Raw genomic sequence first — 7,616 nt, 5'->3', positions numbered from 1 at the left:
ATATTTTAACATAATATGGGATGGCAGGAAGAAGGAAAATTCGGCCTTGATCCCGGATTTTAGGAAGGCTAATTACGGTAGCTTAAGGAGAGACCTAAGGGATGACCCTATGGTCAAAAGATTAATCCCCCCCACACCTCCGGAAACTGTCAACTTAGGACGGGATAACCCCGAATTTAATTTAGCAGCTACTTATGAACAATTTATTGCGACAATCAATAATGCCCAAAATAAACACATCCCTAAAAGAAAATTCAGATCGATACGGAACCAACCAAAATGGATGAATAATAGACTCTTAGATCTTCTAGGGAAAAAGAAAGGAGTATATAGAAAAGTTAAGAAAGGCGAAAATCACTTACTTGGTTACTATCAGAACCTAACAAGACAGGTAAAAACAGAAATTAGGAAAGCAAAGAGAAATTATGAAATCAAGGTAGCAAACGAATCAAAAAATAACCCCAAAGCTTTTTATCAACTGTATAAATCAAAGGTTAGAGATACAATAGGTCCCCTTAAAACTACGACAGGAGAAATGACTGACGATGAGTTAGAAATGTGTAGTACGTTAAATAGTCATTTTCACTCCGTATTCACAAATGAAAACCTAGCACAGTTTCCAGAAGTTCATAAGGTATATAACGACAGTATAGAAAATATGTTGATGAATATCAATATTACTAGTAACGATGTGCTTAAAGTAATTAACAAACTGAAGCCTCATAAATCGCCTGGTCCAGACGAGGTATATGCTAGAATATTAAAAGAATGTAGAGATGAGTTGAGTAATCCATTAGCAGTTTTATTTAATAAGTCATTAGAATCGGGCCTAGTGCCAGAAGCTTGGAAACATGCAAATGTAGTTCCGATTTTCAAAAAAGGTGATAAATCAATTGCATCAAATTACCGTCCCATTAGTCTCATGTCAATCATAGGCAAATTGCTAGAGTCAATTATTGCTACAAAAATCAGAAGCCACCTTGAAACATTCAACTTAATTCATTCTTCTCAGCACGGGTTCACCCAGGGACGTTCTTGTCTCACAAATTTGCTTAGCTTTTTCTCAGAAGTATATGAAGCGGTAGATAATGATAAGTCATATGATATAATTTATTTAGATTTCAGTAAAGCATTCGATAGAGTCCCTCATGAGAGATTGATAAGGAAGGTAGAAGCACATGGAATAGGTGGATCATTATTAAAATGGATTAGGTCATGGTTAACTGGTAGGAAACAAAGAGTCAGCATAAATGGATTTAAGTCAGACTGGGGTGCGGTCAAAAGCGGAGTTCCCCAGGGATCTGTATTAGGCCCTCTGCTGTTTGTTATATTCATTAATGATCTTGATTTAGGTATAACTAGTAGGATTAGTAAATTTGCAGATGATACCAAAATGGGGAGAGTGATAAATTCAGACAGTGACTTTGAACACCTTCAAAGAGATCTAGATACCTTACATGAGTGGTCAGTAGACTGGCAAATGAATTTTAATACTGATAAATGCAAGGTACTACAGATAGGGAAGACGAATACAAACGTTAAGTATAAACTAGGTAACACGGAAATAGAAAACTCAGATTGTGAAAAAGATCTAGGTGTATTTGTTAGCAACGACTTGAAACCTAGAAAACAATGTATTAGCGTTCGCAACAAGGCAAACAGGATTCTTGGGTTCATATCTAGGAGTGTGAGTAACAGAACTGCTGACGTTATCTTGAAACTTTACCTAGCATTAGTGAGGCCACACATGGATTATGCGGTTCAATTCTGGTGTCCTTATTATAGAATGGACATAGATTCTTTGGAGAGAGTACAAAGAAGAATGACAAAAATGATCCATAATATTAGAAACCTTCCATATGAAGAAAGACTGAAAAGCTTAGGCTTGCATTCATTAGAGAGGCGTAGAGTTAGGGGAGATATGATAGAGGTGTTCAAGTGGGTAAGTGGGATTAACAAGGGTAAAATGGAAGATGTTCTGAAGCTCAGTAATAACGAAATAACTAGAACAAATGGCTTTAAATTAGATAAATTCCGATTCAGAAGGGATATAGGCAAGCACTGGTTTGGTAATAGAGTTGTGGATATGTGGAATAGGCTACCGAGTGCTATAGTAGGATCGGGGACGCTGGGGAGCTTCAAGACGAAGTTGGATAGGCACATGGAAGTGCTGGGATGGGTGTGAAAGGGATCTGCCCTGTATGGGCCAGTCGGCCTCCTGCAGTATCCCACTTTCTTATGTTCTTATATATATTTCATTAGCCCAATAAAGCACGCGGACTTCTACATACAATATATATATATATGTGTGTGTGAATAAAGATGAAAGCGAAGGTGCTCCGTTGTTTCCCCTTTTCCCCATGTCATTTCATCAAGATTTATCTTATCCACGTTTTCATTGTGGATCCCAATAAAGCACGCGGACTTCTACATACAATCAACACCTCAACCCGCCAGGATTCGAACCCACTGCTCATGACTGTGATTGGGGAATGCTACATACACACACACACACAGGGCCGGCGCTACCCACTTGGCGAACTAGGCGATCGCCTAGGGCGCCAACATCTGGGGGCGCCACAAATTCAGGGCAAACTTGGATAAAATTAAAAATGAAGGGAAAACTGTGGTGGACACTGTGGTGGAGCCGTGGAGGGTCGGAGCAGGATGTTAGAAGGGTGGGGGGGTCGGAGGGAGGCGAGGGTAGGTAGACGGTAGCCGACTGTGTTTTCTTTTTTAATATTATTCGTTAACCCCCCGGAGGAACTAACCCGGGTCCTGTCCTTTAGCGGCCAGGAGAACTGTCGAGCAGTGACCTGAAGGCTGACATCTGAGGAACCCTTCTCCCAACCCCACCATCCCCTCCCCTCCCTTACTGCCAGGGCGGCTGAGCCGCCCCTTCCCTGCCTTTGTCGGGATGAGGCAAGGTTACCTGACCTCTGAAGTTTGACCTCGCATAACATAATCCCACTGAGACTGGCCAGCGGCCAGAGCCGCCAGCCGCCAGGCAAATAGTAACCTGGAACAACTTGATTAGTTGGAGATCAAGATTCAAGCTGTCCAGACTACTCACAGACACCAAGTGACCAGGCCACTTCAGTCCGAGTCAGTCATCTCCAAAAGTGTGGTGCAGTGGCAACAACTTCAACAGCTGGCTATCCTGCTAAACAATAAGTTGAAACTGTCTTATTATTTTTATAGTATGTAGTTATTTGATTTATCTTGTACTCTGTCTATAATGCTGTATACCTTAGCTAGTCTTTGTTTCAATCTTAGTGCTTCTCGTCATTTCGTCAAGTTTTATCATACGTGTGTTACGATGTGTACTAGTGGACGTATGTACTGCGTGAGTGTGTACTAGTGATTGTATTTTTTTCAACAATAATTTGATATATGTTTTGTAGAATGTATTTGGTTATGTATCCATTACAGTAAAAGCTAATCTCCAGTTTCACGATTGTCAACATTACAAATAATTGTCCACTAAATTTTTATTACAATAAAAGACTTATTTATTTATATACTTATTTGTTTGTCATATAATATCGTCTACAATAAGCTCCTATATAATGTAATTTCAACACATACACTAAATAAAATTCACCTAACAAATTAATATGTTTTATATAGGTAGTAATGGCGTACAATAGGAGCTCAAAACCAAATACCAAGAAACAAACCAAATGTATTACAAAAATTTTTACATCATTAAATATAAAATGGGTGAACGCTTATTGTACACGACGTAAATGTATATAATTTTTTAATGTGGCTTGGTCAGAGTTGCAATTATTTTCATTCATAACTGTTACATCTCTCCATTAAGCTTTTTCTATTTATACTTAAGATGTCAATTTAATATATTGTCCGACCAATGACTGGTCACAACTCACAAGTATCTTATTTTGCACTACATGTATATAATAATGATGTAATAATAGTAGGTTATAACTCGCAGGAGGCTGGAGCGAGCTAAATGCTTATATGTTATTATTTTTTAAAGATTACCCTAAAATAAAAAAAATAACTAAAAATTGTTTCATTGACATTTACGTCAAGGATTTATTGACTTAATGTAATAACAATAATTGGTTATTTGCATGGATGAAGTAATAAAGCCACAAGATGAAAATTATGTTATCAGTGGTGTTTCGAGAGTTAGAAACAATGTAGTAATGGGTTACTGTACCTACATTAGCTTATCAAAACTTTCAAGGGGGCGCACATCTAAAGGCTTGCCTAGGGCGCCAAATCATCTTGCACCGGCCCTGCACACACACACACACACACACACACACACACATATATATATATATATATATATATATATATATATATATATATATATATATATATATATATATATATATATATATATATATACACAGTACACTTAATGAATAATTATGATGTATTTCTTTGTGTATGAACCTCTGTCCTGCGTGGCAGTGAGAAGTGATAATACCCTCAGTGTCAAGACCTGACTGAATTACTCAGAATAGGCAAACTGTACTCCAAACTTTGTCAGTTAAAGATATGCAACTTGGTACCCCTCAAGGTGGAGTACTTAGCCCCACTTTGTTCAATGTTCTTATGAATGCATTATTAAATTTAATACCAGACAACCCCAGCAATATCTCAATCAGCTATGCTGATGATATTCTTATACATACTAAAACTCATCGTGAAATGCAAACCTCCCTGAACCATGTATACGCAGCCTGTGAACACCTCGGTCTTATTATCTCCACTGACAAAACTAAGGTGTTCAACAAACAAGCTGGTAACCGCAAACGCGGCCCTGCCAAGTTCAAGATAGGTAACAACACTATTGACTATGTTTCTTCTTTTAAATATCTTGGTGTTTCCGTCCCTTGCACCCTACCTGCCATACAACAGCTAACCCGCCAATGTACTGACAGACTGAGACCTCTTAGAAGTGTAGCGGGGTACAGCCCGAACTATGGTGCTAATATTAGAATTGTTAAAACAATGTACCTAGGCTATATAAGATCTCTGATAGATTACCACGCACCAGCCCTGGTCATTCGTGACGGGAAAGGCGTTGACAAGTTCGAGAAAATGCAAAATAAAGCCCTCAGAATTATCCTAGGATGTCCCAAGAGCACTAAAGTACTTAATATGAGGAAAGAACTAGGTATACCCAGTGTTAAAGATAGAATAATTGAAGTCAACCTCATGATAGCCCTGAGGCTTCTGCGTGGTGATCCTGATGACATTGTTTCCTTAAAATTGCTAGAATGTATGAACCATGGGACTACTGAGTCTAAATGGATCCAAACTACAGCTACACATATGAAGATGTTTGGACTAGACCACCTGTATAAAGTTGAGACACAACAGCGCTTCCTGCCACCCTGGCGGACAGTTCCCTTCGATATCACAATACCGACGTATCCGCCTAAAAAATTAATTATACAAAGCATTTATCTCCAACACACTGTCAAATTGAGAGCTCTTGAACACATACACACTCTACAGACTGATGATAATATTACACAGACCATCTACACTGATGGATCTCTAAACACCGCCTGTGGGAGGGCTGGAAGTGCTATTGTTGTGACTCAACCTGACGGTAATATAATTGAGAAAGGAGTTAGAATTAACAACTGGGCATCCACTCTACAAACTGAATTAGTTGCCATACTCACAGCTATTAAATTCATTGAAACCACTGTTACTGACAGTCTCATCATCACTGACTCTCTATCCTCACTACTTGCCCTTGGCACCCTCGACTCAGGTTGTCACGCTCTTGTCTCTGAAGCCAGACACAAATATGCGTGCCTTGTTGACCGGGGTGTCAGGGTCAAACTGTTGTGGATCCCCTCTCACATAGGCCTCATAAAACATGACAGAGTTGATGCCCTCGCCAAACTCGCGTCTAACAAAGACACCGTTGAATACAATTTGGGTCTGTCAAAAAGAACACTTAAAACTGTAATTAGGAAAGAACTTATTGATGAGTTTGACGCAAGTAGACAAGTGCAAACAGGCACTAGTCGATCCATAGGTTACCATGATGAGATGTATCAAGTGAAACATGTATATGGAGCAAGTAACAAGATCACAAGATACAAGATGTTGTAACCGCTAGATTAAGGTTAGGATATAAGTACCTTTGGCAGTATATTCCTCAAGCAGATGTAAACAAAACTAAATGTAAAGTGTGTGGCCATACATATGGCCACACACTTGAACACTACGTCCTCGACTGTGTGAAGATAGAACCTTTTAGGGACAGGTCCAAGCACACTGTGTGTGAAATGGCACAACACTTCATCTCTAATGGCAAGATAGCCGACATATTAAGATTGTATCCACTTTTTTGCACTTAGTAACTATATCAATTCTCATGTACAGAACCAAATACGCAATGTGCTTGAATACCTCTCACGTAAATGTGAATAACAAAGTGTGAGGCCAGACATACTGCCTCACACGCCTGTACTCACGCATTTGTGAATAAGTTACCCTTTATGTATAGAACTAAACAAATAATGTAAATGAAATAATGTGTAACATTCAGTGCCACAATATCCTGACAACGGGGGTTAATTATTATGACCCTTTGTAAACCCTACTCTGTAATCCTTTTGCGCTACCGCTCACAGGATGAGTGTGGGGTGCACAATAAAGTAGCCGCTGCAAGCGGCAAAATCATATATATATATATATATATATATATATATATATATATATATATATATATATATATATATATATATATACAGTACACTTAATGAATAATTATGATGTATTTCTTTGTGTATGAACCTCTGTCCTGCGTGGCAGTGAGAAGTGATAATACCCTCAGTGTCAAGACCTGACTGAATTACTCAGAATAGGCAAACTGTACTCCAAACTTTGTCAATAAATTTGTTAAACTAACTAAACCCTAATCCATTTTAGAATATCTCCTCCTTTAATGCCATGAGCCTCCACTTTTCTTATTAGTATTTCGTGTGGGACTCTGTCGAAGGCTTTGCTAAAATCGAGATGTACCACATCATAATTGTGCCCCTCGTCCACTGATTCAAAAACAGATGAAAAGAATGTTAATAGATTAGTTAGACATAATCGCCCGCTTGTGAAGCCATGTTGGGAATCATTGATCAACTTGTGCTTCTCCCGGTGATTTCGAATAGTTTGAAATGATTGCTTCCAGTAATTTGCCTACAATTGATGTTAGACTAATTGGACGGTAGTTAGAGGATAGTGATCTATCTCCCTTCTTGAAAATCGGTATTACATTCGCTGTCCAGGATTCTGGTACTACATCCGTTTTTAGGGACATGTTAAACAACTTTGCTAAGGGCATACTAAGCTCTTCCTTACATTCCTTTAATACTCTAGCAACTATCTCATCGTGACATGGTGACTTATTAGGCTTTAGTTTGTCCATTTGCTTACTAATATAGTTACTAGTCACTACTATCTTGCATGATCTATTTCTTCACTATCTCTGTATATACGTAGTTGGTGCCTCGGGTGTCATATTTAATTTTTCGGTGGTGAAAACTGTAGAGAAATATTTATCCAGATTATTGCTCATTTCTCGGCCGTTATCAGTTAGTTTGCCGGTATCTGAC

Source organism: Homarus americanus, unplaced genomic scaffold, assembly GCF_018991925.1.
Source record: "Homarus americanus isolate GMGI-L3 unplaced genomic scaffold, GMGI_Hamer_2.0 scaffold30535, whole genome shotgun sequence".
NCBI classification, from domain to species: Eukaryota; Metazoa; Arthropoda; class Malacostraca; order Decapoda; family Nephropidae; genus Homarus; species Homarus americanus.
Note: the sequence above shows the minus strand (reverse complement) of the source record.